The sequence below is a fragment of the Lissotriton vulgaris genome, chromosome 8, assembly GCF_964263255.1.
Source record: "Lissotriton vulgaris chromosome 8, aLisVul1.2, whole genome shotgun sequence".
Classification (NCBI taxonomy): domain Eukaryota; kingdom Metazoa; phylum Chordata; class Amphibia; order Caudata; family Salamandridae; genus Lissotriton; species Lissotriton vulgaris.
In genome coordinates, this window is record NC_141696.1 from 220360936 (window position 1) to 220384353 (window position 23418).

Consider the following 23418-nt stretch of genomic DNA (forward strand, 5'->3'; position numbering starts at 1 on the left):
GCGCTGCAGTAGCAGGGGTCAGCGGCAGCCATGTTAGGGGAAGAGGGCACCTGCACCTTAACATTGGTTTAACATTACACAGGGCATCTCCACTACACAAGACCTATACCCTTTTATTACAATGGGGGGGACATCCTAAATTAGGGGGGCAAAAAAGCGAAAAATTTCTGGGAAAAGGGCCAAGTCCCACACTTACCAAACACCTGTTAAGGGTTAGATAATATATTATTGGGGACTCTATTACCTCTTTTTTCCATTTAGGACAGAGCCAGGTGGCAGTTTATGTCCTGATGCAACCCACTGATTTGTTGTACCAGGGTTGAAACCTCGACAATTGCACACTGAGACTGAATAGTGAATGAATTAAATAAGAGCATTTCATTATCTGTATTGCTGAGATTTATGCCAGCTCGTTATTTATTTACGTTATTTATATTTGTTTCATCTGTCAGAAAACACTGCCCCAATTGCACTGTTTTTGAAATGCTATTTCACTTGCCTTGTAATGGAAATGATGTGGCCACAATACAAGGCTTTTTACTAAAATGGGTACCCATCACTTATTTCCTTCTAAAATTTGTGTCAGATGCACTGATTGAATTAGCATGTTAGTCGTTTGTGTTCTTTCAGTAGATCAATATAATATATGCGATATTTATTGTAAAGTTGATGTATTAATCAGTTTCCTAGGTCACAAGGTAAGTCCTGGGATATTACTACAACGTGTTCCTTCGTGGAGCTCACATTAGATGGAGAGTGGGGAGAGTTTGGAGGCAGCAGTCTCATCTTAAGTATGAGGTTTGTCTTTGGACAGGGCCTGCCCTTTTTGCTTCTCAGAGGTGCTGCTCCTAAAAAGCTAATAAGTGTCAGTTTTGAAAGCTTTCCTCCTCTTTGTTCTCATGTTGTGGGGTTCTCTCAGTGAAGTAATTAAAAAATAAATATGTAGTATTTTTATAACATTAATGAGTATTTATTTATATTTTAAAACTATTTTTAAATAATTTAATTTAACATTGTTTTCTACTGGGGTTTTATTTTAAGTTCCTAATCTCCATTATAATTTAGGAGAGGGTGCAGCAGTATTAGTCGTTGACCATGTGTAGTGCTGGACTTACCAAGTGGGGGTTGTGAATACCGGAAAGTAGTAAACTTCCTCAAAAGTGCTGGTTGTGACTTAGTCCTTGTATGTTCTGTAACTCTAGAAAGGGTTCTGGCAGGTAGTATCGCACAGCTATTCAGTCAGTACATTAACAAATGCTTAAACTTTAAGCAACTAGGGCAACATTTGCCTCTTCAGAAAATAATTTGTGAAGGAAGAACTTCTTACGCCAAGAAGGCAGAACAGGGTCCTCTGCCTATATTCAACAGCCATGGAACACCCTTCTGTGGGCAGGGGAACAAGGAAGGAAAAAGAAGTGGAGGGATAAGGTTGTCCTCTGTGGGCAGCATCCATATCAGTTGTAACAATAGTTCTTAAAGCATATGCCATGCACATATGTTCCAGTGATGGTCATTATTATAAGTGATACACATAATAATTGTTATTTTTTTTTTTAAATGTTTGCAAATAGGAAATCCTCTGAACTTCATGTACATGAGAAAGTTAGTAGGCAGTTCCACCAAGTGTGACAGCGTTCTCCAAACACTATTAATAGGCTTGTATAGAGATCCTTAAGGAGGGCTAGTCCCTTGAGGCTATTAGGTTGGGATAACTGAGGTTCTCTCTTCTCTGAGCATACCATGGTAACCCTGACAAATACCTACTTGCTGCATGCTATTCTATCGGGTCAGGGTCCTCACCACAAACTATTGGAATACACAAAATGAGGGAGGAAAAATAAACTGTTGAAAGTTAGCCTTAGCACTAATCATAAAAGCAAGAGTAGGAAAATCCATTTTGGATAGGAGTTGGACGCAGGGCCCAGCTGTTTGTGTTGGACTGTGGATATGAACATCTTGTTGGGTGGTATGAGGCCAAGGTGCAGGTCCTATGCCCAGAACGTGCTATGCACAGTTGAAGGCTGTGCACATCTGCATTGGGTGCTGTCGGGGCACTGACAGAAGTGACTAGGACTCACACCCAAAGCCCGGTGGGCATCAAAATGCCACATATAGGTTGGTTGGATATGACAGTTGAAGGCACTGGGTCAGAAATGTACTTGGCCAAGGTCCATATGCAGCTGTTCTGTGGGGGGCCATGGTCACTAAGCTTATGTGTAGGTTAAAGGCTGTGTGCAGCTGACTTGGGTAAGAAGGGGATTGCGTACAGGCCCTGTTTCCAAAACCTGAGCCTACAGGCCACTGTGTATGGCTTGTGACTTGCATGGCCATAGGCCATAGACTAAGCCCTGCACCTTGAGGTTGGTGTGCATGGCTGAAGGGCTGGCAAAGATGCTGTGAATGGAATGAGGCTATTATGAGTGTGTTGTTAAAGAAAACAATTATTTCGTTAAAGATAAGTTATGATTTCCTCTGTTCATACAAAATGAACATAAAAACCTTAGAAATTCCAGTAAAAAAAAACTGAATTTAAAGTGGCATTATAGATACAATGCAAGACCTAAAAAAATGAAAATTCCAAGTTACAGTAAGCTGCGCAAACTATAGCTCATTGCGGCTCATATCCCTTCCATGCACTGCTCATCATCATCTCACACATGACATCACTGTTGATATACAGATGACAAAAGCATTGACCAAAGTTGGTAAGGAACAGGATGAGACCAAAAACCAAATTCTACACTCTGTTACCACTGTGTGCGGCCCAAGGTAATGGTTTTGTGGACTTGCAATTTTGGAGATTAATGGGAACATATGGGAGAGATGCACATGGCCGAAGGCTTGATGTACAGGTAGTGTTCACATAGTGGCTCAGTGCAGATCCTGGCCCGTAGGACAGACCCAGTTAGCCACTGCTCCTGTGCAAAGCCGAAGGCCTCCTGCAGCCAGTGGGCTACGTCTAGATGGACACATTGCCTGGCCAAAGACCAAGCTAAGCACTCAACCTCTGCTGCCTAGGGCAGATTTCTGTGCCCAGTGGGTTGTAGGGGTTGGGCACAGCACCTCTTTAGAGGCAAACATGCAGTATTGGCAAAGGCCCCCCCTTGCTCCGGGATTCTCCATCGTCTGTGCAGGTGTGGCAGGTGCCATCTTTCCTCCCAGCCCAACCTCCAGAGAGAGTGCGGCGAAAAAAATTTCAAAAGGTTTGCTCAATAATTAAGTGCGGGTTTGGTCCCGAGCCTGCCGCCGGCACCAGCTAACTGCAAGGGACATTTTGCAAGGGACATTTTGTTGGACTCGTATATATAAAACATACTGAAACTTTTCAGAAACACAGTCACTGGATGATGTCATCAGTGATGCAATTTGAGATGTCATCAGTGAGGTCACTGACCATGTCATAGTGATGTGTTATGTGACGTCATAAGCAGTGCATTGCGGGGGCGCAAGTTATAGTTAGCTCAACTAACTAGAACGGCCGAATTTCTCTGGTTTTGTACGAGTGAAGTGTCCTACTAACCATAACGTAGCTGAAACCTGTGTTTTGTTTAGTGAATATATATATATATGTGTATATATATGTACTCAACAATGTATGTTTGTTAAAATACACCATAAAAGTTTTATTTAAAAAAAGGCAAAACCATTCAAATATTGTCCTTTGATGTTAGGAAAGATGAACTAATTTTAAATTCATTTAGCGGACATGATGATTTATTCTTAAAATTAATTGGCTCTTCCTAAACATTGGTTTAAAAAAAGTATTGTGCACATTTTCTAAATTTGGTTCGTAGTATTTGATTGTACTCATGTAATACATTATTACGTTCCTTCAACAGATTCCATCGTGATTTCCTTCTGGGTTGGCCTGCTTGCTTTTGTGTTGTTCCTGTTCATCATTTTACTCTACATGTCTAGGTCTGGCTCCAGCCCACGAACATAAGTCTTACCATGGATTTGATGCGCCTCTTTAAAGGTAAATTTTAGTACAGTAAGCCACTAAAAAGAAATAAATCCTTCTGCCACAAAACTCACTGTCACCAAAGTTTGCTATAGGTTTGTAAGAACACTGAAAAATAATGCTAGCTGATGACACTGAGCCTCTTGTATGGTTTTCTGTACACATTATAAACCAGTTCCCCAACAAAGACTTGAATACTGATGGAACCTGTAAGTTCGAAAGTTTCCGGCAGTGCGGTACTCCTTTTAATGTGGCAGTCAATGCCCCTGTAACTAGGCCATGACACCAATAATGGTCTGTGCCTTCTGATTATATTAGTGGTGTGCAGGTCTTCTACATGAACCCTAGTGGGGTGCAGACCTTTTTTCATGACCACCATGAGGAGACTGCCTATTGACTTTCCTTCGTACATTTGTGCCATAACTGAAAAACCTATTCCATCCAATTATGATTGAGAGTGCTTCAGTACATGTAAGATGTGTTACTCACGCTGGGGTCCCCGAGGTGTATGAAACACCACAGAGTGGAGGGTACGCAGTGGTGTGGAATTTATTAAAATATCTACTTGTCCATGGGACAGGATGCAACATAAATCTACTTCTCCTTTAAGAAAATCCACTTGTCCCTTTGGTGCCATATTAGTGCTGCAACAAATGATGGCAACAATCTCATTATATAAGAGCTCTGATAATAGCCTCTCTGATTATGCTAGGCTCCTACTATAGTAGGGTTTGAATACTAGCACTTCCCTTATTTTGCCACCTTACCACAGATCTACAAACGGACGCTGGAGGTAGAGGAAAGCAATAGTTCCAGGGTTGGAATGCTCTTTTGAAACTGTGCAAACCCATCTTACATGATTTAAGGGTTTTCACCAGCTCTTCTCAAATTTAGTCCCATACTGACAAATGTTGGAAATTTACTCCTGATAAGGGCAGGAGTACATTTTCTTCCAGGGTTGGGGAAAAAGTGGTTGGAGGGGAAGTGAATTTGTAAACGCTCAACATATTTTTGCATGGGCAAATCTACACATGCATATTTGCTCGTATTAATTTGCAGTTCACAAATATTTTCTAGGAGTAAGATTTCCTGGTCTACTTCTGTAAATTCTTGTGAATTCATGAAAGCCATAAATCTGCATAAATGTGAGGACATATTCCATGGGTGCACCTTTGTGACTTTCTTTAAGAATTGGGCCCCTAATTAGGTCTTATTTTGAACAAGACCTTATGTTTTTTATTAAAATTCTCTTTCGGCTGGCTTCACAGTGAGTGACAGCATTCTGCTTTTTCTTAAGGAGCATATCAGCACACAAACAAGTGTTGCTCAGTGCCAGGAACTATTGTGGCAATGTGTGCTTTTTGAGACCAAAAACATATTTTTGGTTTTTGCCAATGTTTGTTATAATGGTGAGATTCCAGCAGCTCCCACAACAATAAAGTTTTACAAAAACATGTCTCAACCCGACACACATTAATAATAATAAAGGCTTTACATTAATGAGACATATTTACAAGTTCGAATAGCATCAACATATGGGCACAAATATTAACTTGTGGACATTCAGTTGTAGTCAGCGGTTGCTGTCTCCCGCCACCCTGCATGTCATCAACTGCATTGTTCCCATCTTTCTGAGCTACCTGTAAAAATCTTTAAAAAGGAGGGGCTACATATCTGATTGAATAATCATCTTGGTGTAAGGCGAATTCAAGATTGTTTGCTCTTCACTGATATTTTCTGTATCTTCAAGTTTTCTTTCCGTTTCTTTGTATAGAATGTTGGGGTGTTTGGTTTCTAGAATGGTGGTGCTAATGTTGGAACAGTTAGGAGTGGTTGGCACTTGTGAGTAGCTACTGTAGAGTCTGGTTCTTCTACTCAATGTTGGAAGCAGATTTCTTTCACACGTTTGGCGATGAAATGGGGAGCACAGGCGCAGTCCTCTAGTATACAGTGGATCTGCTATCTGTAGGGAGATGTGTCTGCCAGTGCGACCCTGGTGGTTCCCATCACCTGGTTCAGGGTCTGGGGCAGTGTTTTGTGTCCTGCTTTGCTTATTACGGCAATTTGGAAGAGGTGATGTGTTGGTCAAGGCACAGTGCCCTTTAACTAATCATAAACCACAGTTGATGGACAGAATGCAGAACAATGTCATACATTCACCCCAGTACAGAGATCTGGGCCTAAATCCATCGTTTTTTTTGCACTCCACACCACCCCAGTTCAGAGTTCCTTTTGGGCATGAGTTATAGTTATTCGAGAGAACTATAACTGGTGAGTTTCAGTGTTTTTTTTTATTTAAAATGGTATATTTTAACTGACATTTTCACCTTACTAGAATGTTGTTTTACACTTTGTCTTTTTCAGTACGTATGTGCTCTTTTCTTCTTTCTTGTTTTGCTTTGAGTTACATTTCTGTACTGATCCAATTTTTCTCATTGAAAGCCTTTGGATTTTTATAAAATTCTGAATGGCCAGTATAGTGACTCCTCCCTTCATACTCCAAGTACCTCAGGACTTTCCAATGGAATTAGAATGATGGGAGATGTGGAGGTTCTGGAAGGGGATGAATGTTCTTCTCAGAGCCAACAGCTCCCGATAAAGTGGGGTTGGTCCAAAGTACCACAAATGTTACCACCTCTAAAAAATGTGGGAAATCTTCATGTGTTTTTAATATGCCAATGTAATTTGAGACAACCTTGTTTAGGAGAGTTTTAAGTTGTATTCATGGGTATACAGGGAGAATGAATCCATTGAAGACTACAGTTCAGCATTGAGAACTCTAGCGCTGTCATGTGAATTCAAAACTCTGAGGTGTTGGGAGATCAGGTGATGATGAAGACAAAGAGCAAGAAAGTTCAACAGAGGTTATGGGTCGGCACTGAGATGTCCGAGTGACACTATAAATAATACTAAGGGAACTGATGATTACGAGAATTTTTTTGCAGGAAATAAGAGGTCAATGTACTAGGAAAACCGAGGCTAGCGTGGACATCAGCGCTATGAAGAACATCTTGTACAATTGTTATAAGAAGTACAGTGAGCCAAAGGGAATACAGAAGGAAACCCCAATGACTTGTTTCAAATGGGGCAGTTTATATCATTTGGTGGGAATTTCAAAATCAGCATTATTCGAAAGTCTTTGATGCTACTAACTTTGCGAATAAAGTCGACACCTCCTGACGTTCAGCCCTGTGGGTATACCTTGCACAAAATAGATTTGCATGGTTATTTTTGGGCTGATCTGGGAGTTTGTGAGCAGGAAGATTTGTGTAAAATGGCATGTGGTGGTTAAAGGTGACACTATCCTGAATTGGCCAAACAAACAGATATGGGTATTTTTGGGACCCAAACTCCTCTCCACCTGTATTCTCCATAGTTGGTTGTTTATGGCGAATGGTTTGTTTCAGTGTTATGGAAATTTGCAAGGTTTTCAGGAAGGTTCAGGAAAGGTTGTTGAGCTTAGATATAACATTATTTTGAAGGACAATGTAATTCCTTTCAAGCATAGGGTCTAGAGTGCTCCCCTAGCATATAGGGAACAACTGAGTTAAATGTTACATGACTCGGTAGCAAAGAGAATCGTTGAGCTTATAATCGTCACCCTGGGTTTCCCTGGTAGTGATCAAAATATAGCGCTAAGTGATATTGGGTGTTGTGTTTATGCATAGATTTACACAGTTTGAATGAGGAGATCTGATAGATAGGCACCCATTTCCTAACAGCCATGAGATTGTGTTGACACATGCGCGAGCAACATTATTTTCCACTCAAAAGTGCATACCATCAAGGGGAGTTAAATGAAGAATCAAAATGGCTTACTGTATTTGTTACACCTGCGCGCATGTTAAATCTCTTACAATGCAGTTTGGCTTAGTGAGTGCAGTGTCAGTTTTTCAGTGTAAAATGAAGGAGATGCTCAAAGTGGTGACTGGTTTGGGGGCTTTTCTAAGATGACATACTGGATTTTGGAAAGCATCATGAAAATAATTTGTATGCTGTTTTGAGTGTATTAGAGACGAAAAGGAATGACACTGAGATAACCCAACTGTAAGTTTCTATGTGACAATGCAGATTTTCTGGGGTATGAAATATACAAGGATGTTATTTGGCCCAAACAGAACTACCTTCAAGTGATTCTGGAAGCAGAAGCTCCTCAGTCGAAGGATCATGTTTTATCTTTTCTTTGGTTGACCGAGTTTTACACAAAGTTTGGAAAGAGCTGTGCCACCAGAGTTGAACCCTCTAGACAATTATTGTAAAACAGTGCAAAGGTTCAGGGGCATAACACAGGTCCCAGCATCCCCTGCGGCATGGGGGCCCCCCAGCTGCATTGGCCCCCTCAACACAGTACTCATGTCGGAGTGCTCCGGATAAAATCCGGAGCGGGGGCTCCCGTGTACATTGCAGCGGCCCCCTTAAACTTACACCTCTGCAAAGGTTGTGTGTGGAGTGGGTCAGCAGCATGCTTTTTCCGAATACAAGAATGAAACGGTGCAAGATCTTTTTTGAAGTTGTAGGGGGTGAGAAAACAGTGTGTGGTTGCTTTGCAGGCTACCCTTCTATTGCATAGGACTACACCTAATGCAGTTACTGGTTTATCCCTTTTTGGAATGCTAGGGAGAAGGAAGCCTGGTTCCATGGAGGCTTAGAGGAATGGTAAGGAGGAAGCAGTGGATGTTGCCAAGGCCTGGGAACGTGTGGAGAGGTATCAACACAGCTTGAAGGAGAATGTTAATAAAAGAGAAGGGGTTTTCCAAAGCATCTCAAGTTTGTTGTTGGGGAAATGGCAAAGATTAAGATTGTGGCTGACCATGAGGGCTTAGATAGTGTCACTTAGTAGGGTTCAACTCGTTTAAAGACTGTACAAGGGGGTGGTCGATAAGATCGCAGTCAGGGCATGAGTACTTATTTGTAATACATGTGCTTCACTGATTGTTGGGTGCAGGTGGGAGGGCAGGGGTGATTGCGAGAGTATTGGGCAAATGAAGCCTGCATGGAAACATGGCCACCCCCATAAGCCCCTGGCTGGGCTTCGTTCCGACCAATCACAATGCTGCTTGCAGCATTGTGATTGTCTTAGGGGAGGGAGCCTGGCTGCCGGCTCCTGTTGGAGGCAGGAGAGCAGGAGCTGAGAAGACACAGGACCCAGAGCATCGGAAAGGTGAGTTTAATTTAATGTAGTTTTTTATCTCCCTGCGACACCCCCACGAATCCCCTCCCCAGACCCCTTGCGCCGCCCCCCTCACCCGTGAGAAATGCCGGTCGTTACTGGCACTGGGTCCCGGCTAACCCAGGCCCCCAGTGTCAGTGCTCTTTCCCTTAAACAGGTCAAATGTCTAATTGTAACCCAATTAGCAAGGACTTTAGCACCCCTGTAAGTCCCTAGTAAATTGTACCTCTGGTACCCAGGACATTGGTACTAAAGAGGGTCCCTATCGGCTGCAGCACATATTGTGCTACCCAAAGGGACCCACTCAAAAACTGCATGCAGCCTGCCATTGCAGGATGCATGAATACTGCAAACCATGGTTGAAAACACGACATGGCACACTCCCTGTGTGCCATGCCCATGCATGCTGAATATACTATATGTAAGTCACCCCTTCAGCAGGCCTTAGAGCCTTGTGGCAGGGTGCATTATATTATATGTGAGGACATTTCTGCATAAGCAGATATGCCCCTGTGATGTCTAGTTCCTTTGCCATGACATTGCAAGTGATCAGGAAGCCATCATAAGCATATGTACTGGGCACTAGTATGAGTTACCCAGCTACATGGTTTCATGAAAATGATGGTGTTTGGTATCAAAAACCTCTTCTTAATAAATAAAAACTGATGCCAGTTTCGAATTTATTATACTATGCACCCAGAGGGCAACTTAGTGGTACCCCTTAAACCTACCAAGCTTCTAGTGTGCTGGCTGACTGACCTATTCCAGCCTCCAAGTCTCTGCCAAGTTTGGAGACAACAGGCCCTCCAGGAGTCACCCAGCACCAATACCCTGGGTACCGGAGCATTTGCCACAACCAAGGACTGTTACGTTTCTAGTCCAAACACCCCACATGCCAGAGTCAACCTGCCGCAAGGGACTTCAGGATCACTACGGCCAACATTGAGAGTGCACCTGCTGTCCTGTTTTCTCGCCGTCTCGAGGTTATCAAAGCCAAGTGAGAGCTCTAACCGCAGCGACCCACTGGCCAAAACACCTCTGTCAGCCCAGATTCACAGAAACCAACCGCGCCCCTGTGCTTAAGGGACCCTCAAGAGCCGAGCCCTCCTTACCCCCCTTTGGGTTCTGCCAGACTTGTCCTCAAGTCCTTGCTTTCAGACTCTGTTTAGTGACTGGACCCTTTAAAATTTTACCGCGTAGTGCTTGTGGCTACAATACAAGCACCTCTGCACCCAGGCATCCTAGGGCAGTGCAACCCGAACTGATGGTGGTTTCTTGGACCCTGGGCCCTAAGGATACCTTCTACAGTCTTTTGCAAGTATACCTATGCAGTGCATGACTTTTTCTCCCATAGGATAAGATTACCTCGTTCGAGGCTCATGCCTCAAATCTGACAACTGTGATTTTCTACTGTCTTTGCCAGTAAAAATCTATGTCTAAAGTACTTACCGGATTCCGATAATCTTGGTGTCTAAAATTATATATAAATATATATATATTTTTTTAATTGGTCTCAAGTTGCTTTTGGAGTGTGCGTCTCATTTATTGACCATGTGTGTATAACAAATGCTTAACAATACCCTCTGATAAGCCTCAGCTGCTCGACCACAGTACGGCAAATAGAGCACTTTTTTATTAATTTAAGCCCTGTAAACCAATAAGGGTCATCTGTACTTTTTGCCTGGTGTGCCCTTACATTGGCACTACCAGAAAAAGCCCGCTTCCTACAGAATAAACCTTGGGGCATATTAGCAACAAATAGCGATAATTATCGCTAAATGAGCTTAGCGATTATTTTTTTATCGCCACGCATCGCCGGATTTTATCGCAGAGATAACATGCGTTTATCTCAAATGCGATAAAATATCCGGCGATACCGGTTCAATGCGTGAATATCGCTGGAAATCCAGCGATATTCAGACATCATTGCCAATAGGGTCTTAACCTGAATATCCACCACCCATTTGATATACAGGCTAAGAAGTGGTCTGAGCAGGCGTTAGGTTTTGGCGATAATTCGCGCTTAGCGCAATTTTTTTTAGCGCTTCGCCTGCGTTGATAATAGGCGATAGCAATGTTAGTGACCGCTTTCAGTCGCTAACAGTTTGAGTACGCCCACTTTGCATGTCATTAGCGATAAATATCGCTGACATACAAAGCGGGCCCCAAACCGGTCGCAATCGCCTGAAACTGTTTTTATTCACAGCTTGCTAATAGGGCGATACAATTATCGCCGCTTTAGTGGGGAAACGTCTGCTAAAGCGGCGATAATGCCCTTGCTAATATGCCCCCTTGTTCTTCTAGTCACCTTTGGAAGTTGTCTTCGTTATACAGCTGAGGCTGGGCTAAACCAGTTCCAGCAAGACATAGGGCAAGAGCTACACAAAGGAAACAGCCAAAAGGCAAGGCTGGGATGAAAAAATGTAAAATGATACTTGTATAGCGCACTACTCACCCGCAAGGATCTCAAGGCGCTTGTAGGAATACCGCTGTGGAACCCATCCTGGCTTTCCCTGTGAGGCGTCCACTCCTGGGCACCCCCAAGGTGGAGGCCAGGCATCCTTAGCGTTGTGGGGGCCGTTGTGGAGATTAAGCAAGCTATTGCCCAGAGTTGCAGAGTGGGACTCCATGATTGGAATAGGCACCGAGGCGAGAATTATCAGGTCCGTGGAATTTTGAGCCCAAGACCCGCCGAGGTGGGGAATTGAACCCTGGTCCCAGGCTAGACCTCTGCATCAGGGTATGCCGCTCCGTCCATCACCACCCCCTTTTGTACCGCTCTAATCATTGAGCCACACTTCGCCACGATCTTTTACCTTAGATAGGGGTTAACTGATCCACCGCAGCATATGCACCTTCTGGTGTTGTAGAGAAGTTTTCTGGAAAGCGGTACACAAACTTAGAATGACAACTTAATCTAATACTAGTTACCATGAAGATGTTAGGGGCTAATTTTGAATTTGATTGACTACTGCATAGGGCCAGCTGCTCCAGGACTGGGCATAAAGTGATCCTGCAGAGGATGCAGGGTTTCCATTTTACTCAGGGAACTATGCACACCAGTGTAGAGTAAGGCTTTCTGGGGAATGGACTAACCCTAAGATTAAGGAATAAACTTAAAACCCATTCTGTCCTTTCCTTTCTCTACTCCCTCCGACTTATCCCAAACCTTCTGACTAATATGAACTCCCAAACTTTCTTCTCAATCTTTCTTTTGATGGTTGGACACGCTGTTCAGCGATTTCTTCAAGGCTCAATCTTCCGTACATAAAACTTCGCTTTCGGTGATAATTTCATCCCAAAAGATATGTAAGTTCCTACACCTCTCCGTGTATTAATGGTGGAATCGTCACAGCCGTGTTAGGCAGTCATCAGTGAAGAGTTGTGAACCCTGTGTACGAGGATTGTTCATAACATAAACATGTCCCAGTACGGCTGTCTTGCGACTATGCCATGACTATGACAAGGGCCTCTCAAACAATATACTGGAGCCCATGCCTGCCCCAAATGGGGGGATATATCTATTAGTAATCCTGTCCAGGGACTCGAGAACAGTCTGTCTATTTCTCGCTGTGAATACGCTCTCAAGTCAAGACGGAATTATCACAGAAAGAGAAGTTCTATATACTGAAGATTGAGCCTTGAAGAAGTCGCAGGACAGTGTGCCCAACTGGCGACGATACACGTGTTGGCCAATGAATTAGAACAACGAAAGAAAAAAAAACAATAAAAGAAGAAAATATGATTGTCGACACTGACATTTAATTATATGTGGATTGTAATTTTGCGTGTGCTGGGGATTGTGTTTAAGACCTATAAACTATGTGTAAAAGCTCTATATGGAGAGGAGTCAATCAGTGCTCTTGACCAGTGGCAGGCTCAGCGTCTCGCTTACAGGTCCTGCACTGTCAATAACACTGCACATGTGACACAGGCCTTGCCAGTACGCAGAAAACCAAGAAACAGACCTTTAACAGACCAGTTAACATGCGCCACAGTGCGCCACTGCTCCGCCACCCATGGTGCGCCGCATTTATAATGCGGCGCACCATGGTGCAAGTTAGTGAAGATGCGTGACGCATCTCTCGGCGTACGGGCGGCGCATTGCAGTAGTCATGTTGCAAGTGCGACATGACTCCTGCAATGCGCAGGAGCCACCTCTTCAATGCATGGTGCGTCACCCTTACACCTGCTTCAAGCAGGCGTAAGGAATTGACGTAGAAAGTGACTGAGTGAAATCTCACAGATTTCACTCAGCCACTTTTAGGAGGCGTTCCTGCGCAGGAACGCCCCCCCTGCGCAGGCACGCCTCCTCATGTTATGTTAAATGTTAAAAATTCTTATACCGCGCACGTTCACCGAAACGGTTTCTTGGCGCTCGTGGCGCAGGGCTTTCCAATGTGACGCATCTCCTAGATGCGTCACGTTGTAAATAGGGCGCATTGTTTGCGCCGCCGTTGCGTCACATTAAGTGACGCAATTGCGGCGCAAGGAGGCGCACGGGCCTCATAAATCTGCCCCTAGGAACCTAGGGAAAGAGACCCGCAGTAATGCTGTCAGAATGTTAAGGGGCGATGTGGCTTGAAAGAGCATGCCGTGGGCAGCACTGCACACGTCTATAGTACAGGGACACAATATGGCAGTCTGCATGCTTGTGCATTTCCAGATCGAGAATCATTAAAACCACCGCCCACCAAGTTAATTAACTGTGCCGTAGTGTGTTTGAGAGGGGGGGGGGGGGGGGGGGTAAATATTTATGTCCATATTCATATGTATGCACTACAAAGATATCATGCTTAGATAGATCACACTGTAACAAGCTGCCCAGAGTTGGAAAGGCTTCCAAATCTGACCTTGCCTGAATAAGCTTCAACAGCTGTTCAGAACTACCTTAGAGATCACTTTGCTTTGTCATATGGCCGATAGGGTTATTGTCGACATAGCTAAGTTAGCATGAGCTCTGCTGCCACGGTGCTGCTTTTTCACACGTTACTACATTAATTTATTTTGCAAGACTCTGTTTATGCCTTTCACTTGAGAACCGTCTGCTTCAGGCGTTTTCGGTCTGTTCCTGGAGTTTAGTCTGAACACGGTGCGCAAGGTTGATAAACAATGCCCTTTGTTATTCTGTTCTGGTCAGTCCCTGGCAACTAGACATAATATGCTAACACAGCTGCAGATGCTGGAAAACTTGTGCTTTGATATTATGGGGATGCATGGTGGTTTAACACACACTAGGAGAGGGACCTTTCCAGGGAGAAGAGCCATGCAGTTCCTATAATGTAGATATATCATCTAGGTAGTAAGGTGGTATGGGGTCTGCCGACAAAGCCCAGAGATCTTCTATTATATAATAATGCTTCTTCTCACCAAGGGGAGGGTGGTTAGGCCTTATAGTCCTTTATCCACTTTATAAGAGGACATCTCCATTGATAATATATGGACTTGCTACAATGCTGTGTTAGGTTTATGCGTTTTGCTGCTGGTTGTGGCTCGGATCGTGCATCATAGAGCATGATAGTTAAAATAAATCTTTTAAACTAAAACAGTGTCTCTGTCAATTCTTATTGTGGACAAGTACGAGTGAGTGAGCGAAAGGGAACGTATTTTTACTGCGATTCCTGAGAGAGTCGGGAGTGTTGTGTTCTGTGGTGTCTAATCATTTGCATCTTTGTGATTGTTTAGGAGAGTGAGTGAGACCCTATAGCAAGTTGGTCCTGGGATTGTGGGAACTGAGGCGGAAGGAAGGCTTAGCCCCTATACACTGAGGTCCCGTATTCCTGCGCATAGTTCTGTGTATGTGCAGAATCCCTGCAACAGCTAGTCTTGACTCCATGTTAGTTTGCTTATTTGGTGGTTAATTTTACCTACACAGTATGTGTAGTATAATTGGCACAGTATATACTTGGCGCGGCGTTGATCTTGCACTTCTCTTCTGCCCATATTTAGCATCTTGTAGGTCTATAGCATAATTGGCATGGTGCCAATGTTGCATTTCTCTGTTGACCACATTTAGCACAATGTCACTGTTAGTTCTGATAGGGTGGCATTACTAAATGCACATTGTATTAAACACTTGTAAAGAGCACTGTCACCCAAAGGGTATCCTGGCGCTGTCGAACATGTGCTCAAGTCAGTCGTGGATGGATAAGCGACCATGAGCAGATTGATCGAGGCAGGCTAAATTATGGGAAAGTTGATTCCCTGGAAAAGAGCCAGGTTTTGACTCTTTTCCTAAACTGCATCAGATCTCCTGACTGTCTAATATTGGTGGGGAGTTTATTCCAAAGCTTTGCTGCCGCAATGCTGAAAGCTCTCCCACCTGATGTTATCTTTCTCAATTTAGGTACCTTAACCAAATTGGCCGAAGATGAGCGTAAACTCCGGGTGGGGACATAACATGCAAATTTGTACTGCATGGGTTTGGGTCCAACATCGTGCAGAGCTTTGAACGCAAGGCAGAGGGATTTAAACTTTATCCTTTCTGACATTGGGAGCCAATGTAGCTCTGCCAGCGTTTGTGATGTGGATGAATACCTTGTTTTGCTAGAGCCATATTGGCCGCCATTGTCTGGACCCTCTGCAGTCTCTCAATTAGATACTTTGGAAACTCTAGCAGCAGTGCGTTATAGTAGTCTAGTCTAATCAAGATAACGCTTCTAACTACCAGTGCTCTGGCCTGTGAGGGTAGCATCGGTAGGATCTTTCGGAGCACCCTGATAAGAGCAAAACAGCATACAGCAGTTTTGTTGATCTGGGTTTCTAGGCTGTTTATCGTCGAACATCACAAATAAATAGCGCACCGTCTCTAAAGATCTTAGAGGAGTATCAGTCGGTGTAGGACAGAAATCATTTGGTAGTAGACGAGGAACTTTGCTTGATGCCCAGCACAGGATTGCTGGGCATATAGGACCCATAAACCAGTCACTCAGAGAAGAAACAGGTTGAGGGCACCAGTTGGAGACCTGACTTCCTCCCAGCTGGAGAGCAAGCATGCATGGGAACCATTAAAATACATTTCTGTTTCTGAGCAAACTGCTGAACCTGGTGAGTTGCTTTCTTTTGGTCCTGAGAGGGTGCAAATAGTATTTATTTCCCTAACACATACCCTTTGAAAGATACCAGGGCAATCCATATTGAGGCAATGTGTCAACTATGGTGCTGTAGTTGCCCGTTAAATCGGTCTGTTCAATACCTTCAATGTCAGTGATGATGTTTTGGATATAAACCTGAAGTCTCTTCCTGACAACAAATGGGATTGTAGTCACTGCAAGTCTCAAATATGATTAGAAATGGAATGATGCCTCGGTATCGACATAAGAAGATGGGCTGCAGCATTTGGATGATTTGTAAACATCTCATAACATTAACACTTTACATCAAATATTTGCTTGGGCTGCTTGTCATCTTGTTTGAATGGTGGACCCCTGCACCAAGTCATGCGTATGACTGCAATAGTAGTACACAGTAAAGGTCTTGACCCCAGGCAATGCCCTTAGAGGCGATCTAATGACCAGTATTACTAGATAATCGTCCAACAACCTCAGCAGGTAGTTTGGGGCACTTACCACGCCTCAGCTGCCAGGGTCATCATACTGGCCCAGAAATGTTTTGTGCAGGGTGATGTTTCAGATTTGCAGCTTGATCTCAAGAATCTCTTGACCACAAAATGCTACCCAAAGGGCAATGCTTCACACTGATGGGACCCCCAGATGTATTTTGCAGACAGTAAAGAGCGGAAGTTAGTTAAAAAGGGACCCTGCCACTCCTCACATCTACGCACCATTGTGAAGGTAGGCAGAATCAAACCTCATTCCATACTATGGCACGTGGAGGCAAGCACTGCAAGGGCACCCAGGGGCCTCTCAAAGGCAAACCTACCTGCCCTACAACAAGGGACAGTCCCCCACCAAGCCCCAAGTCAACGAATGAGTCGGGTCTCATAGTGGGGAGGGCCAGAGATCAACATACTCCAGAGCATTTCTTGCCCACAAGTGTGCCCCAGTAATTCTGTGAGTTGCACAACTTTCATATGCTGGTCATACGGACAAAGCTGCTAATGTTAACTCTTGCCCTGTGGGACCAAGGGGCCCCATCTGATATTTGGCACCAACAAGGGACCCATACAGAGCTTCGGGACGTGGCCTGGTATTGCTGTGTTGGGCCCAGCCAAACCAAGCACTCACACCTTGGAGCAGATTGCCTTGCTCAGTGGCGTACCTGCAGGCTAATTCCATCTCCAGTTATGTGCTGGGTCATCAGGATGATGTGCACACACCCATCCAGTGTGAAAGGGCATTTGATGCCCTAGATGTATGCCAACAGGTTTCCTTGGCCAGAGAAGCCTCATAAGGGTGTGGTAATTTCTCTTTATGATGTCACTTTTTGTTTTTAAATGGGATAATCTTCTGGGAGCTCTTTCCATGTCAGGAGACTTACACGAAGAAGAGTGGGGGCCCTTTAGTGTATCCCTGCAGGCTTTGGTCACAAATAGCTTGTCACCTGCTCCCCAATGGTCTTCAGATGCATTATGTAAGAAGCTTGGCAGGCCAAGGGGTCACGATTGAACATCACATCCAGATGTTATGTAAGTCGGACACAGATCTATTCCTTTGGCACCTACAATAGGATGTAAACCATTAACCCCTTCCATGCTGGGCCGATTTTTCTCGTGTGCTGAGCTTTTAAAGAATCAATGGCTTCATGACGGCCCCCAGCCGTCATCAGCACACGAGCACTGTAATGCATGACGGATGGGGGCCGTCATCAGCATGGAAGGGGTTAAATGTTAGGAAGCATCTGACCTAGTGACTCACAAAAGCAGATGTATTCTGTAAAACACAGAGGTCTGAACACCTTCGAAGGGGTGCTAAAAAGAAAAAATGTGTGATGGCGGTGCGTGATTGGTGCCTAATAAACACTGAGGTTGTCACAGCTGGCAGCCGAGTCAGGGCTGAAGCAGCATAGAGCTATCTTGTAAAACAGAAGAGCTGTTACAGGGGAAAATTCTTCTGAACTGTGAGAAAATGAACTATTCGTCGGGATGAATGGTAGTCCACCACAAGTAATAAAGTTACTAACTTGTTATGTCCCATCAAAGCTTTCAGTAATTTCAACCTGAGCTCAAACCGTTGGCTATGGCACGGAGCGGACAGGCTTTACTAAGAGAAAATGTGTAAAGCATTTAGAAGTACCAAAACAGGTAAAAAGTCATGAACACAACACAATACAATACAATTCCCACTCAAATTTTATTAAAAGGACAAAAATGGCAAAATTCCAATAAGGGGAACCAGTGATATGAATTTTCAAAGGTTTCAGGGAAAATACCACCAAAAAGCATAAAAGCACCAATGGTTGTCAGTGGTCACCGAAGACTGGGACCTAGGCATGATTTCAGGCCGGCAGCAATGGAGCAGAGGTAGGATAAGCTTTCTAGGTGTGAATCTGTCGGAGGTTTTACCTTTGGACTTACCCTTTTCTCTGTAAGTCAAAATCCTTCAGCGGGCAAGGGAGCACGCTGTATCTGAGGAAGTTAACACAAAGTTGCATAGGTGTTGGATGTGGTCACACTTAATTGGTTGGATAAGCTCAGATCAGGAGCAATTCAAATTTCATGCCCAAAGACGTCCTCTTGCTGGTTGGAAACTTTTGGGCCATCCATTTTTACCTTTGGATTTAGTCTCTTTTTTGGAGCTCAGACTCCTTCAGTTGGGCGAGGCTGTAGCTGTATCTGATGTTGAGTTTTTTCAGGCCGGATACGTTCAAGGGCCCGATGAATCTGATTTGCTGCTGTGGAGAAACTCAAGAGAATGAGGAACCTATTTTCCTAGTCCAGCGAGGTGGTGCCTTGGGCAGATAGGTTGGGGTGGCGTGTCATGCTGGTCTGGAAGTCCAAAAATACTCTTCAAGGCCCATGTTTTTAGAGGTGGTAGGAGAAGTCCAGTTTGACACAACCAAGGGTCCCAGGACATCAGTAAAGCACTGAGGGGGGAGGCGGTTAAGACTCACTCCAGCAGAGGCCACCAGTAGGGTCAAGGTCAGGCCCTGTTACAGATCAGTTGGGCACTTCAGGAAAAAGGCATCTTGAAGCTTTTTGTTGCCACACAGGCGGTCAGCCTGCTGACCCTTGGAGTCCACTTCTTTCACCTAGGTGAGTCCAGTCCTTCAGGGCTCCTTTCATCTCAGAGCCAACAGGTCCAGTCTTCTGCAGGTCCATAAGGTATTCTGAAGAGGGGGCTTCAGTATGACACATTTATACCTGGTTGCAGCTAGTAGGTTGGGATGACTCCTGTCCCCTCCATAACCAATGGGGTAAAGGTTTTCAGGGGTAACTCTACCCACTTTTACAGCAGTTCTTGTTTGCATTCCTGCAAACAGTGTCCATCACTCTTAAAATCCAAGATGGATAACTCCTTTTCCCCTTGTTCAGAGCCTGGGGGCCTACCCAGAGATGTGACCAGGATATTGAGCATACATCCTTCTCTGTGAACACTTCACATGATTTCTGTAGGCAGCTGTCTATTGCTGGGTTTGGTACCTGCCTGACAAGTAGGATAAAGGCTAGAGCCTTTCTAGGTGTCACATAACATTTGCTTGTGACAGGGCAGTCTCCTTTGAAATACATCACATTCTTGGGGTACACCTTAACTGGTCCAGCAAGAGACAACACATCTCCACACTAAACCATTGTCTCTGCTCTTGGAGTACTTTTCACACCTCATGAGCGCTAATCATTCTCTGGGCTTCAGCAGGATAGCTAATACAAATTAGTCCTAAAAACTCAAAGGCTAAGAAAGGTTACTTTCTAAAATTTACTTTTTATTAATATTTATTAAAATTCGGACTTCATCACTGAGTTTGGCTATTAAAAAATATTAAAAGGAGTTCTTAATCATATTTCTAGCTGGTCCCAATCCAGAGATGGTAAAATTCATAATGAATCCTGCTTCCCTCATTGTTCTCTGTGCGCAAGCCAGACCCTTCTTATAGTGAAAATAACTTTTGGATGCTAGTCGCTGTAAGGACATGTTAACTTTGAATATCTGCATGCCCTACTTTTAAATACCATGTGCCATCCTTGTGGGCTGCACGGCTTGCATAGGATTCACATTAATATTTAGAAGGAACTTTTCCTTTTGTCAAAAGAGTTTATTTTAACAGGTTAGGCTGCAGGTTTTTAAACTGCAGAAGTGAGGCTACAACTGTAGGCCTGAAGCCATGTTTTTCTTGGCCATACTAGTCAATAGCGCAACAAGTGCTGCAGTCCACAGGCGACATTTAACGTTTCATGCCATAGGTGTATGTCTGTGCCAAATACTATGGCCTTATGGAAAAGGTAAATAAGCCAATCCGAAATTAGCCAGTTGCTACGTTTTAAGGTTTAGGGCACATACACTGGGGCTCTGGACAGCAGCGCCCAAATGTGCAGTCAAAACCCAGCAATACAATTCACTAAATAAATGGGGGTGACTATGCAAAAAGGTCAATTTCTTCCATAGAGCAGTTTAGTGCTTGGAGGATATTCATGTGGAGAGGAATCTCTGGGAAGATGTATTCATCAGAAAAGTGAAACAAAAACTCCATGGTGTGAAAAGGTGCTTAGGACTGTTTTCTGTTCTAGAGGCCAGGACACTATCACCATAGAAACAGGCATATTTGGAAATAAGACAGTTAAAGAAAGCAGTTAAAAGTCGGTCAGTTTTCAGTATAAAAAAGCAAGCCAGCAGTGAGACGTGAACCCCAGTATGCAAGACGCAGATAACAAAGAAGAACTGGAAGCTTAATGAAGACTGTATGATATGGGAGATATTTGAGAATAGAAAGACATAACAAGATGGCGCCCGCCGGGGCTCTGGGAGTCCGGACCGGTGCCTCGAGCTATGCACCAGGAGCAGCATGGGGGCACTTGTTTGCGGCCGCAGCGGTGGAGTGGCGGCACTCCGGTAGTGCCATTCCCGGACGAGTTCTGGAGGGCATACGCAGAGGCTGGTGGCGGCGATCGGTGACGGCCCGCCATTTTGGCTGTCTTGGTCTCTGCCTCGTCGATCCACAGCCCCGCGATCACACCGAGCATGGTCGTGACGCCACCCATCCATCGGCGGCGATCTGGGAGCTGGAGAGTCGATTGCTGCCCCCAACACCTCACCTCACTGAAGAACGAAATAGCCCCCGATCGGCAACAGTCGCCTGACTCCAAAATGGCGTCCAGTGTTGAAAACGGCCGACGGAGCCGATCCTAAATATCTGGAGACTACCGGGGGTGTACAGCCCCATCGGGACAGAGGTGAGCAGCGGACCACACGCTTCCAGGGACAAATCAAACGGGATTTTCTCTCTCGGCAGCAAGGACATAAACACACGATGGTAATCGAAAAACCAACGAAGCCCAACAATGCCAGAAACGGATTTATATTGTGAGAACTGTTCAAGGGACTTGCTATTTTATTCCCTGACTGGCTTCGGCCACTAAAGTATTTGTTTTGAGGCTAGCCTAACACTTACTGGCAAACGTTTAGTGCCAGATGTGTTGGATTTACCAATGCGCATTTGTGAAAGAGGCAAATGCTCTGATTTACATCTTTAATTTTTCATCTTCGGAATCCTCCAGTGTATCTTTTTAGTTGTGGCGTCTAAAATACCACCCCTATACGTCTTAGAGTTTAACCAGTCATATCCCTTATTATGGGTATGTAGTTGTCTCTTATCACTAGTGTTTGCAGTGGACCTTTGTACTCTCTACCACCCCTATGTGACTCTTAGAGTATTTCCAGTCATGTCCCTCCTGTGTAGATAGAAGATAACTCTAATGACTAGTATCCTATGTGATTTTTAGATTGTATCCATGTGTATCCCCTCCCTGTGTTTAGAGATATAGCTTTAACGACTAGTCGCCTATGTAACTGTTCGAGTATAGCCAGGTGTATCCCTTCCCCCGTGTGAAGAGATAACCCTATTCACTAGAACAAAAAGAAATGTGTTCCTTATGTAACGTAACTGATTCTATGGAAAATGCTTTGATAACATGTAACGGAACTGATGCTATGTAAAGCGCTCTGATAACCTAATCGGTTCAAGTTCGCGCTATATAAAACTCTAAAAATAAAATAAATAAATAAAATAGTGCAGTTGGGAATGTAACAAGCAGAGGTGCCTATTATGTATGGGAAGATATATGGAATATAAATTAACAATGTTACTGTGGTGCTATTTATGCATACATTATTTAATTTCGAAACAGGCAGCGTAAACACGATTCATCATATACAAGTGTCCTGGTACTAATGTGCCTGAGTGTCCAAAGTGACTACTTAACTATATGAAAATATTGTAATGGTCGCACTGTTGTAGGTCTTCTTAAAAACAAACATGTATTTTGCCTTCCAGGAAGCTGTGAATTTCCTTCTGTGATGCTGGTGTACCTGAACCCTGATCTTGACGAGAAGAAGAACATTTTAAGATCTGGTACAACACATGGCAACTCTGCTACTTGCCACAGTTTGAGCTGAGAATAAAGACTGTGTGTTAAATAAAGATTATAGCAAAAGTCTTATAGCGTGAGTTTGCATTGGCAGAACTTCTATCGGTCTTGCTGAAAGTTTATGTGGAGCCAACATGGAATGTTTTACACTAGGGTGAGAAAGGCTACCATGTTTCATACGGTTATGATGAACTTTTTATGTGCATTCTAGTAAAACATTCCCCTTTCCTTGCATGATTAAAGATTGTTCATGCTATTAGATACATATTATAATCACTAGCTTGGGGAGCATTGATGAGCCACTGTGCACAAACCCAACTCACTTTTCTCCATCGTAGAGAAAAAAAAATAATTGGCGTAAAGCTTCAATTAATCTCAGCCACTGATAATTACTTGGGCCACATTCCAGTCAATCGTCTTTTTGATCACTGTGCCACTCTATTCACAGGCGCGCCACATGCAAATCAGAATTTTTCCTGTTCTGGAGGGAATAGTCCTGCCCTAACTGCCAGGCTTGGTTCCCTACAGAGGGGACCTCAAACAACCCCAGACTGATTTGGGTATTGGGTCTCATTTGTGATGTGCAACTGGAGTTCAAAGGCACAAAAAGAATGGAGTAGGGTGACCATGGCCTCCTGCGCATGTTGAAATTTAAAGTGGATAAAACATTATCTGTTGTGCAGTAAGTTTGTAGGGATGGGTGTGTCATGTGTTATTACAATAAGGGAGAATTTACTTACATGACCTAACTTATTTGATAAATTATCTTTGCTGCTCCTTACTTCCAGAGACACTAATGCTATAAGA

The 23418-nt window shown here is 44.0% G+C and overlaps 1 long non-coding RNA gene across 1 annotated transcript in view; it reads left to right on the forward strand.

Moving 5' to 3' along the window:
- LOC147696895 (uncharacterized) overlaps positions 1 to 22687 on the forward strand; it is a 46089-nt gene extending 23402 nt beyond the window's left edge. Inside the window, exons 2-3 of the long non-coding RNA XR_015299122.1 lie at positions 3840 to 3976; positions 22518 to 22687. This is a non-coding gene — a long non-coding RNA (uncharacterized LOC147696895). The remainder of the gene's footprint in view (positions 1 to 3839; positions 3977 to 22517) is intronic.
- Positions 22688 to 23418: the final 731 nt, after the last annotated feature.